Consider the following 13,098-nt stretch of genomic DNA (forward strand, 5'->3'; position numbering starts at 1 on the left):
TGGTGCCCAGACCAGTCAGCCAGTGGATAAAACTGGATCAATGTGACAGTGATGGTGTTTTATGATGCCAATAAGATGCTCCCCCTGTCTCTCCCTCTGCCATAAACTTAGACACTGAGAGACTTGGTAATGGACTGGGCTGGCACTTGTAAAGCCAGAACACGCTCGCTCTTAAGAAATGGATTTCTAGTGTCTCTCTCTGGTTAGAGATGAGTGGGATTGTGCTGCTTTTTGTGATTCTACAATGTGAGAATAGATTCCACATGCTGACCATAAAATACAGCTCTCTTTCCTCCCTGCCACATCTCTCAGATACATTATAAATAATGGATCGCATTTATAGCACGCCTGACTTCCATCTCCCACTGGCTTCAAGTGTGCATACAAATGTGTAGTATGTGTGTGCTTTTCGTGAAGTTAAAAAAAAAAAGCACAATGCCGACATTGCACTTTTATTCTGTGATGCACAAATACATTAGAGGACCAACTACTGCATCCCAGTCTTCAACTGTTCCGTTGCATTTTGGTAAGGATGGATAGTCCTATTTGCATGAAATCAGACATCCACAATGGAACAGCCTCTTCTTTTAAGATTTGCATATACAACGAAAGCATTGACAAGTACAGTGTTGTAAAATACCGTAAATCTGTGCCTTTTTTTTCCCTTTTAAATGCGTGTCCCTTTGAATTATTCTGTGCCCCCACTCTCTAATTTGGAAGCTTTTGACACTCCATGAATGCAGCACATGCACACACTCTTTATGAGTTTGTTTTTCTCTCAGCAGCAGTTTGTGAGTCACAGGGTGGATAACTGATTTGCTCAGAGCTAATCAGATTAGATCAGTGGATGAGAGGAGCAGCTGTTTGTGAGTGAAAGCAAACTTTTAGACCCAGCAGAGCTAATGGTTAAGTTTCACTTGCATTGTGCCTGACGTTTTTCTTTTCTGGCTGTGCCCAAAGTAGGCTCCAAGAGTGGGGTGCAATGATGAATCAATAGTACTCCTAATGAATAGTCCAGCTCCAAAAATAGAAAATCTACTTGAGGCAGCAGCACTGTTTAATATACTGTATGTTGGAGATGTTGCAGTTTTCTATCCTGAGGTTATTGTAAATAGTTGAAATTGTGATTCTGTCTATATCATAGACTGTATAAATAATGTAGGTTTACTGCAACCCGCTAAGAGGGCGCATACCTCCACTTGCTGGAGAGTAGTGGATAGTCCAATTAAAAAGCCTAATGGAGATATGACTGTAGCTCGACTAAACTGTGCATGAAAATTTACTGACTGTGAGTAATTGATATACAAATAGTCAATACATCATCTGACATTTTGAACTTCAAACTGATAACATCCCGATGATATTCTACAGTATTCATACTGGGAGCCTCATGGATCATTAAAATCCATTTCAGTTTTGTTTGCTGTCTGAAGGATCATTTTCTGTTTCTTTTTAAGCAGCAATACACAAGGGCCAAAAAGGAAGGGAACTCAACGCCCCAAAACAACAACATAGTGAGCAATAGCATTTTGGGGAAAAAAAAAGTAGTTAGGCTTCTCCTCCTTGTAAGAGAAAGCTCTTGTTACCCTGAGAGCAGCAGCAGACTATTCCCCCATTACCAGCTGACTGTTTGGAAATCAAATATTCTCTTTGCATGAAAGAGAAGAACTTCAAATGTTTAGAACTTTAGACAGTGATGTGGTACATTTTAGCTTCCCAGACTGCTTTTCATGCAGGGGGTTTGATTAAAGATGCAAAAAAAAAATCATTATTGTTCTTGCTCTTTTCCTCCTGCCGTCTCTCTCTCTCTCTCACACACACACTCGCTCTCTCTCCATCCTTGTGAGGTTATGGGCCAGTCTATGAATTGCAGCAGAGCGTGCCCAGCACATGTCAGGAGGTATTGGTGATGTCAAAAGACCTTCAATCACAGCGCTTGTGTTTGCTGCAGAGAAAACGAGCCTCTGCCTCTGTGCGAGCGCCTCTGGGGAAATAACACACCATCTACAAATCCCACGTAATGTCAATAGTTCCACACCACTACATTCGTTCATGTGCCAGCAACACAGCTCTCTACCACACTGGGAAGCAAGGCACCTGTCAAAACAGCCTGACAAGGTAATGGAAACATTCAGTACGTTAACTTGCACAGCAATAATTAGAGCCTAAACTGATAGAGGCAAAAAGCAGGGCTGTCAGGTGAGGCTTTTTTTGGCAGCCATATTGAGTGTTAAGAGCTCAGGCAGCTGGACATTTTAACAGCTACACTGGTTGAAATATAATGATGCTACTGTAACAACAGAGCATCTGGTATTTGTCAATCACACTGTGTCCTTCATACAGTCTTCTAGCAGATGTGGTGGACAGATGTTGCTGTCACTCAGTCTATATTCTGATTCACTGGTGTTTTATTCATGTTCACAGTGGTTGTCATAAAAGCTCCCTTTTGTCTGGGAATTTACAAGTTTATTGGTTGATGAATGGAAGTTTAAGGGAAAAAAAGCATTTTTCCACTTTAGCATATTTAGCCACAGAGCATTAGGAAACTTACATTTAAGGATCTTGGAAAATTTCTGAAAAAAACTGGAACTTGTTTTCACATTTTACTTTTTGTACAGACAAAACAAACAAGACACAAGCACATTGCTGATGAAAAATTAAAAATTAGTCAGTATAGTTCTGTACCATGAAAAGTTTATTTTTTAACATTAAAACAAGATATTTGTATTATGTAACAAGATACTTTCACATATGATACTTATCACATTATAACAAAAATCTTTTCTAGACAATATAGGCTATTATTTGTATTGTTATAACACTTGTTACAACTTATGATAGCTGAGTGAGGAAATGGTGTGGGAAGAGTGAAAAAATTGAACATTATGGCGAGGGATGTCAGTTTTGTTGATTTTGGTTAAGATAGACCAAAACCCATTAACTGAAAATTATCTGCACTGCAAAAAGCCAGCTTTCAAAAGCAAGAAAAAAAAGTACAAAAATTAGGTCTATTTTGCTTAAAAATAGCAAAATTATCTGCCAATGGAAGAAGAAAATTTTGCTTGTCAAGACTTCCCAAAACAAGTAAAAATATCTAACGTCAATGAACCCAAAAATACCTTAGAATTAGTGTATTTTAACTAATAACAAGTGCATTTTTCTGGATTCTAATGAAATACACCTGACCTATTTTCTCAATATGTTGAAAAATATTCTTAAATTAAGTAAATGCTAGAACCATAATCTTGATATAATGACATGCACTAGGCATTATATTTCTTGAAACCAGCAAAGTCATACTATAAATTAGTGTACTTTTCTTGATACAGCTAAACACATTTTTCTCATATGTTGTTTTTCTTACAATTCTTGAAATAAGGCACAAGCCATGGAATTAATGCTTAAATAATCAGTGATCCTAACAGTACTAGAAGAGGAAATGGCACAGACCTGGTTAAATGAAATGTTTATTATATTTAACGTGCACATGAGTACAACAAACATGACAGCCTCAAGGCTAAAAGGCAAAAGTGACACTTGAATACACTCATACTCACACAGATATACAGTATATACACTCACACAAAGTAGTGTGCATGCAGCTGCATATCAGCCGGACAGGTAAGAACAGGCAACAAATTATTTCCTGCTTAAAATCACCCAACAGAAATTATAACTAGTGCAAAACAGACCGTGTGTGTGTGTGTGTGTGTGTGTGTGTGTGTGATGATATGAGGTGGTGAGAGTGTGGGTGGAGCCTAAACTGACAGGTATAATAACATACATAACAATATATAAATATCTGATACAGTGCCAGTGACCTCAACAAACTGTATTACTCAAGGCAAACATTAATGGAACCAGACATCAGCTTTGATATTTATGTACTACTCTGTGATGAATCTTTTCCACTCAGCCATAGCTTTCTTATATGAGGATGTCATGTCTCTGTCATGTATGGTGTCCATTAAGAACTCTGTTTGCACCACAGAGAGGACTGTGGCTATGCCTTTCGGGTAGCATGCCATTATGTACATCACGCTGTTAGGGATGTCCTCTTTTGGGAAGATGAATACAGGCATTGTGCCAATGGCCAGGATGCAGTTGGTCTCACACACAATGATGACTGGCTGAGCAGTGGTCTTCCCTGGAGGAAGGTGTTGGGGTCTTCGGCAGACTGAAACACAAAAAGAAAAACAATCACACACAATTCATTGTTGAGAGACTGTGGTCAAGTAATGGAACACAAGAAAAACTGTACACTGTCATACATGCATGAATTTCTTACCTCAAGGATGTGAAGCATACCCTCACTTGCATGCCCCAACTTCTTGGGTGGAGCAACGGGCGATGGAAACAGGTCCGGTAAAGCCTTCATCATGGCAATGGTTTGCTTTACTGTGAAAAACACAGTACACAGACGATGGAGGCCTCATGACTTTTTTGAAGACCCCATAAAACTGGGCCTTTTCACAAAAGGCCCCCCAGCGGTCCTTCAGCTCAGGTACCAAGTGGGACTTTCCTTGAGTGAGAATCCTCTGCAGTTCATCCATGATCTGCCACAAAAAGACATGAAGAAAATATCTTTAAAAAATAAAATATCAATATTAATGTTTTACTACTACAATCTTATCAAACATAAACTTAAAATGATTTGATTTGCTTACATGATCCACCTCTCTGAAGCAGGGATATGCTTGAAGAATTTTGGTAGGTCTATCCTGCTCTTTCATAACATCCGAGTCAATGTAAGCCCGTCTTGCTTGGTATTCAAGGTCCAAGAGCTGGGCAACATCCTTCTTGTTGGGTCTGGGCTTGGATTTGTATAGCTCCTGCAGAACTTTGTAGTGTCTAGCCTGGTTCTGTGGGCTGTCAGTAGTTTCAGGTCCTTCTGTTGAAATTAATTTACTATCACTGTTTCTACCATTACAGTTTTAAGATATATAACAAAAACAAATACCCAAAGTATAATGAAATAATAATTAATGAGGTTATTTTTAAAAAAATATAAAACTAAATTAGCGCATCCCCCCTTGTCAATACTACTAGGAGTTTTAACACCAAAACACAATCTCAATATGTGCTCTTACCATCCAACTGTTCATCCTCTGGGGAACTGCTTGCTTGCGGTGATCTTTCCAAGATTATGGTGGAAGCATTGGACTCAGTGTCATCAACGGATGACTCCAGGCTGCTGCTACTCTCAAAGCTAATGCCCCGTCGCCTCTTTCTCGAAGGAGTTGCTCCCTGCTTCTTTTTAGCTGGTGTCACAGAGAAGTGGGGGAGGAAGAAGGCGTGGGCAAAGGGGTTGAGGTAGCGGGGTAGTGGGAGCTGGCAAGCTCACAAGTCCCAGACGAGGTGCCTGGTTGGTCTGAATCCTCACCCTGAAAAAGATAAGCATTTATCATAAGTCAATAGCAGTGCATTAGACACAACTACCATAAAGGCAATGCCTCACTGAAATTATGAATCACGGCATGATCAAATCTCCACAATGTTAAAACGTAATATCACCTGATTTTCTCCATGTGTCATCTTCCAAATGGCTCTCCTTCTTAAAAAGTGCTCAGGCCCTGGAAAGAGATCACGCAAGTCCTCCTTAGAAAGACTTGGGAGCATGTCTGTGCTGATATTAGCAGCTGAAAAACACATACAGCCACATTATAAATATACAGTATATTTTAATAAACTGGTTGTTAAGTCACAATCTGTATTCAAAGGGTAAGAATGTGCTAATGGTGGCAGCAGAGAAGCACACATCCAAGCAGGAAGGAGATCAAGTCTTCCCACCATTTCAACTAAAGGCAGAAATGATTTTATCTATTTTATTTATTTCTATTTTATTTATTTTATTTCTATTTTATTTATTTTATTTCTATTTTATGATTTTATCTGATTTTATTTATTAACCCTATCAACCAGTATTTCCCATTAATTAAGGAGACTTTGGCGGCCGCTATCTCCCATCTCCTTCAGTGTGGGCCCCTTGGACTCAGTGTCTCTCTTACCCACACACGTGCACAAATAGCACGGGAACATAAATACATGCTGAGCTGCTAAACAGTTAATTGTACAGTGTTGCAATGACCGAGCAAGTATAAGAAAAAAAAAAGCACAATAATATGAAATACAAGAGGCCTGTCTTTTTAGTCCAGCGCTCCACTGACTCAGTGAGCTTTAGCACCACATTTAAAAATGCTATTTTTTTAAATAGGGTGAATATTTAATGGTTTATGATGTAAACGTTTTGTCTTTCATTTAATTGCCAACAAACATCTGGCCAGCTGTTAGCTTAAATGGCGATCAAGTAATTGAACCTTGCGGGTCTTTTAGACTTTCCAAATGTTATCAAACTAAATTCATTATATCTTCATAGTAAAATGATCCGTTCTGAGGCGATTTTTATGCTCGCAAAACATTTCCACTGATTTACAGATGTCTCTTTCCCAAAGTCATTTGGAAAAAATCTTTCTGTCCCTCATGGCATCACATGACAGACACGGAAGTTGTAATACCACTCTTGGCCACTATGTAAAATTTACTTTCTGAGGGCTCGGGGTTTGAGGGTGGCCACCATCTTCCCAAAGCAATGCTGTTGCATCATACATCGTTGCAATTGGTAATCACTGAAAGAGCAGTGGCATTAACGCTTGTTCCCCCCAGTTGTGTGCACTGTATTTTAATGCATTCCATCACATTTTCTACAGTTAACTGCATCAACCATTTACCTTGTTTGATGAACAAGACTGCATTGTGCATTGTTGAAATTAGTGACTGATCATCTTTTCAGAGATCTTTAAATAGATGATCACAGAATTGTAATTCCAACCATTCTGCAGATGATTTTTTGGTAGAGAATATGCTTTGATGGTTTTTGGCATTTTGGTTACATCCCACGAGGAAACACCAAGCTGCAGGGAGTGGGGAGTGACTGCCTGAACAAGCTTGCATGCTTTGTGTGACTGTGAAGAAGCCTGTGTGGGTGTGTGTTTTGCCAAATGAAATGACAAAAACAGCAGATAACATAAAGGAGCACTCGTCCTGGTTTCAGCAGATGTGCATCATGGGGGTAAAAATGTGGTCATCCTTGACACCCAAATTGCAGTTTCCTTGCATGATTTTTGTAACACTCCCTTAACTGCACAACTTCTCCTTTTGTACACACAATATACACTAAGGAACATAAGTAATAAATAAGCAATAAAAAAGCTTTACTCATCTTTTTCTAATCAGTCAGTGAAGTTTCACATTGGAACATTTAGTCCTTAACTGCTCTCCTTAAATTATTTTGCATGTCTCATTCCTTGTAAACATGACTTGTGTGCTTCAATGATTGCAATGTACTGCTTAGCACACAATTGAAAAACTCTTTTTTCTAGTCAGTATAGAAGAGATTAAAAACATCTAAAGCTGTCAGGACTGTCAGGTACATAAGAAAACACAAAGTCAAAGCAAGCGAGCAGAACAATAAAAAGGAGAAAAACGAGAACATGAAAAGGTTTAGGGGAGAAGAGTAAAACAATTCAAACAACCACCAGGAGAGCTCTATGCTGCTTCATCAACAGGTGGTGTGGAATTGTAAAATGGTCAGAGTACTGTGGTTTACATGCAGACACTTTGAAAGACGGCAGAGCAAACACAACAGAGAACAGCAGTGGATCTAAGATTGGATTTCCACTACTGATTTCCTAACATGCTGCCATGTTGCAGAAAGAGCGGTGGAGAGGAGTTCTTTCATTTAGTCACCTCAACACACTCGTTTACAATGAAACAAGCAATACAGCTCCCTGCAGGTGATGAGTTGGACTTGAGCCACAGTCAAAGCTTTTATGTTCTAGCTCACATGGGCTCTGCCCTCTACTGGGCTCTTAAGGTAATACTCTTCCAGTCAAGAGCACATGTTCACATGCTAAGGGGCCAATCAGGGTGTGCCTACCTGAATACTTGCAGAGCCCACAGTGTATTGGGAGGAGGCTCACTGTCGTCAGACATCCTTTCTCTCTTCAGTGACGGCAGATTACATCAGTTACAGCGCCCTAAGTTGTAAAGAAGTGGGTGGACTATGTCGACTAATCTCTAGCTGGTCAGGATCAGTGTTGCAATGTTGATGTTATGTTGCAACAGGGCATTCCTTCATTGAGCTTCAACCACTGTACCGATAGAGTCCAAGAGAGGGCGGAGCTTGTATGATATAGAATGCAGGTTACGATATTGTAACCTTACTTCTTTTAGCATAGGCAGAGCCCTCTACCTAGGGGCCATGTCACTCTTAAGCGGTACACTTAAGATACGGATGGAATCCTCCTCCGTGCATGTATTTAGGTAGGCACATTCTGATTGGCAAGCTACATTTATTCAGATCTCACTGTGTGAACTCAAGCTTGTGATTTGAGGAGAGTTTTGCCACTTTGCAGAGGACTACTTATGCATATTACACTCCAGGTATCCTTCTGCCTCTCCTTTTGATGTCTGGGGACACAGCTACTCTGATGTCACCACAAGTATGTGGTTGCATTGCGCTGCATGTAGTTATGTTAAGACAACAAAAGCACATGTTAACCAACACCAAGATGTCAACAAATGCACATGCTGCTATGGATGGTTAGGATTAGGCAAAAGGGGAACATGGTAAGGTGTAGAAAAAAAACATCACAGTCAGATGGGAAGCAAACACCGGACATGCTTGAAAGTCCAGGGTTTGTTGGATCCATCCACTGCCCCTCCTGCCCACCCTATAGGGACCTTTGTGCTCCTTATATTATGCCTTTATCCGCAACATTTCAACCTAACAGTGTCCAATGGCGTAGGCCTTTCACGTGGACGATAACCTTGAGTGGCATTGAATGCTGACATGAAAGGTGGCTGTAGGCGATGGGATCTTACGTCGAAAGCAATGCAAAAGTGTTGGTATTTGATGCCTTCATAGTGAGAATCACCGTCACTGTCAGGGGAAGCACATAACATTCACTCTAAAGCAACACATCTGTCCAACCTTACAAAATAAGAGAATTCCTTTCTTTACAAAAAAGACACAGGAAAAGCATGGAATCATAACAAACAACAAACATTTGGTGGTGACTTTTTTCCTCTAGAAGGTGCAGGAAAGGAGCTAAGTCTGTTGCAAACATTGAATGTCTTCAACAGGTTGAGCCCCAGTGAAACTCACTACTGTTCTGTCAGTATACGTTAGTCAGCTTCATTCTGTTACTCACAGCCTCTGGAGTGTATATTGAGCGGGTTTGTTTACTCCAAAAGTTCTCCACATCTTCTTTCCTTCACCAAGGTCCCTGAATGCATAAGTGGTTGACCAGGCTCAAGTTGATCAAGCTGAAGTTGTTGTAGCCTACATCACAAAAAAGCTGTCTGAAACATGAGCACACTGATGATAGATTTGTTTGAATGGGCATCATTTTTATGTGCGGTCAACAACATATGAGAGCCACTACTCTTGTACATATGTTGAGACTAATTTGTTTAATATGAACGCTAGCTTTACATGTGGCTGTCAGTCAGTCAATCCATTTCAGTCCAAACTGAAATGCTGTGTCTTCACAATTATCGGATTGAATACCATGGATTTATGGAACACACAGTCATGTTCTGGTCAGGATGAATTATATGTATTATAATGGCATTCCTGACAATTATCCAGTCACCACCACCAGGTGAAAATGTTAATCTGTTTAACACTTTGGTTTATGAAGAAGTACATGTGAAACTAATGACAAAAACCCTGACAAAGCTGACAAACATTAAAACAGCTTAACATCAGCATGGTTGCATACTGCAGTTAGCACGTAGCTCAAAGCATTCCTGTACCTAAGTACAGCCTATCATGGATGTTTCCATCAAAATGTAATTTACTGGTTTGTGAACTCCTGTTTTGAAGCCTCAAGTTTGGCATTTTGGCTGTGACCATATTTGGATGCTATACAGCTATTTGATAATGCTAATGCCTATACTCTATGAATTTGTGTTTTTGCCATGGTAACATTACCTGATCTACCTACCTTACCCAACCAATGCTGTGGTTGTATCTATCTGTTTCTGACATGGGGTTCTATGGGGCATTTACTCGCTCGTGGATCCAGCCTCTAGTGGCCATTCAAAGAACTGCAGTTTTGGGCACTTTGCGTTGGCTTAATTTTCCAGCCCCGGACTTTGCCACTTGGTACAGCACCACAGAGCTGCTAGCATGGCTGTATACTAGTTTTATTGCTCTTGTGAAATTGTATGCCTTATGTGGCATAGATGAAAACTGTATACAGGTGACTAATCAGTACAGCATTGTTTACTGTGTGTCCCCACTACAGCAATTTGCCATTAATATATATTTTTTTCTCCAGTCCTTTATTGGAATGTGAAGTCTCTTCTCCCCTTTCATTTGACACTTTATCCGTACAGGTAAAACTCTTTTGCACAGCTAAAAATGGAAGAAAATTTCTTTGGGCTGCATTCTCAGACTACATGTTTTATTCAACCCCTGGTCGGTCTGTGGTCAGATATGGCTGAAGTGCTGTACGCTCTGCAGTTTGTAGTGAAATTCTTTGCTTCCTGGTTACAGGGGGAAACTGCCAGCTATCGATGTTTAATACTGACTGCTCCTCTCTGCGGACTACAAACCAAAGACCAAACAGACTGAATATGTGGCTGCACATTCCATCAAGGAAGTAAAATTAGACTTTCAAAAGAATCAGATATCGAATGCTGTTTGTTTTATTCGCTTTAAATAATGCTACCAGGGGCTGGGGGCCCAGACTTCAGTAGACTTCTCCCAGAGAGCATCTGGCTGCACTTCACAGCACACTTCACAGACTGCCTCACATAATCAAAGAATCTCCCAACCAAGGCACATTATTCCCTATTATTTCCTCAAAGAGAATACAAAGTCAGTTCCTTGTGTCTGGCAAAAGGGTAAAGTCATCTTTGTTAGTTGAAGCTCTCACTGCTCATTCAAATTCATGTGCAACACAGCGACAGGTCCTTTTCTGTCCTCTCTTAATTGTGTCCTTGGGCCCTGACTCTGCCGGGAAATGAGAAGTAATACGTGGGTTTGATGCTTTTATTTCATGATATGAGACGGCTTTATCATCAGTGGATATAGCCCCCATGTCCATATCAAGCCTCCTGTGCTCAGTTCAAAATCAATATCTGAGCCACTGTTATGAACAGGTTTTTTTTGCATTTGTTTTGCTAAGCCATGTAATCATCGTGTCAAAAAAGCTAAGTCACAACATTTAAAGCAGTCAGTACATTTACATTCGCAGTTAAATCAAGCTACTGTCATTCCTCGATTAGGCCACTTAATTGGACTTCTGTCCTTGTCCCAGTATACAACCCTGGGGGGAGAATCCATTTATTGACAGAATAATATCCGACTTAGCCAGTGTAGGTAACGATATGCCCCCTTTCAGCTAGGTGCTATTGGACCTTCTTCTGGTTGACCTGTTACATCACATACCAAAAACTTTATCAAGTGGCAAACGAGCTGCACTTAAAACAGTGAAAACATGGATAACTTGTCTGGCCTAGGCCAGTTCAGGTTCATTTTAGGCGTATACATGAAAGAGAAAATCAGCCCTCAACCACATTATCGAGGTGTGTTAGTCCAAGAAATTCGACTTTGAATGATTTCAGTTGGACTAACATGTTTACATATATCATTTCATGTATCATGTAAATGATACATCATGTAAATGTATTGACTTATGTGTCAGACATTGTAACTGCCACTGTGGGGAAGTTGGGTTGACCACGCCTGGAAATTGATGCGGATGATCTTAAAAGACTGCTCTCAACTGCACTTCCTTAAGAACATTGCTGTTACACCGTACAATTTTGATTAAACCTCCTTTTGACACAGTACAAACTGGTCTGTAGCAGTTCTAAAATAGCATTAGATGGTACAAATTTAACTCTAATAATCTGTGTGAACAAAGTTTGGGTATGTGATTGAGCTTGTTAGCTCAATTGCAAACCCAAACTGTAGACCAGATGGTCTACATTATACATAGAAGGATGAGGTAATGCTTTGCGTTTCTAAATGTCATTTTTCATCTGTGGTCAGTGAATCCTATGTCCTCACAGACTGACAGGAATAATAAGTTTACAGAAGGGTGATCTTTGTCCCTGCACTTATGCTCTCAGCGGACTCTGTTGGATATAATCAGTTTATAAAAAGCATTTCTATTCCCCAAATATTGATCTCAGCCTGCCACTATGAGACTACATTCATGTTTGCGTAAATACAGCAATCTACTAATCCATAGTAATTCAATCTGGCTGTGTAACAGATTTTCTTCACATCGGATCATTATGTTTTTATCTGACTTTTTTTTTCTTTACTTGCAGATAAATATGGTAATGAGTCTGACAGTAAAATTACTCATGCATGAGACAGTTGCTTTGGGAAATGACTTGTGAGCCATCATAGTCACTGGGCCTCTTAACAGCCAACAGTGTTCTCGTGTCTGTCTCAAAACATTCTTATGCGGAGACATTTTTCATTTACCGTAAGTTATTTCTATAGTTGAGGACTTCTTTAAGGCTCCATGGAAATATGAAAATATGACTGAGATTAGCAAATAGGGTTGAGACAATAGCTTATTTCACTATTTGATGCAATCACAGTACGTGGGTGCCGATTAGATATGTATGACAATTTTTAAGCATTGCACAATTCAATTTTCAGATATATTGCAATTTTTGCTTACTTTTTAACAGTAGACCAGGCAAAATAATTGGATTATATGCTTCTGGAAACTTTGTATGATAAGAGATATTTTCAAAAGCAATACGCATCATGCCAGTCAAACACGCTTGGGCTACTTGATGTATTTTTTCACCCACACTTATTAAAAACAAAAAAGATTATTCATTTCATAAATGTGCACGCAGACATTGAGTTGAAGTGACTTTATTTTGAAAAATAAGGATAACCATTAACATGCAGCTTGTTAAAAGACTTACAATTCTTCAGGCTATTTTGAAGTAAAATTCTCAGCACTGTGAGTAGACTGAACTAAGTACTAGAATATTAAATCTTATTGTGCTTTGCTTCCATGGCCCAGTATTTCTTCGGATTTCATCTAATCTGAT

At 39.6% G+C, this 13,098-nt stretch overlaps 1 protein-coding gene and 1 pseudogene across 3 annotated transcripts in view; one reads left to right on the forward strand and one right to left on the reverse strand.

Moving 5' to 3' along the window:
* Window positions 1-13,098, forward strand: part of LOC148185919 (uncharacterized) — a 101,493-nt gene that overhangs the window by 59,432 nt on the left and 28,963 nt on the right. The gene's annotated exons all lie outside the window — the stretch shown is intronic.
* Window positions 3,540-6,608, reverse strand: LOC148185920 (uncharacterized; annotated as a pseudogene). Its single transcript, XR_015775599.1, has 6 exons — window positions 6,543-6,608; window positions 5,345-5,384; window positions 5,091-5,261; window positions 4,668-4,891; window positions 4,289-4,556; window positions 3,540-4,177 (listed from the first exon to the last, which is right to left on the reverse strand). The product of XR_015775599.1 is annotated as an uncharacterized LOC148185920 (transcript).

This window comes from Plectropomus leopardus, chromosome 22, assembly GCF_026936395.1.
Source record: "Plectropomus leopardus strain MGB_pleo_1.0 chromosome 22, ASM2693639v1, whole genome shotgun sequence".
NCBI lineage: Eukaryota > Metazoa > Chordata > Actinopteri > Perciformes > Serranidae > Plectropomus > Plectropomus leopardus.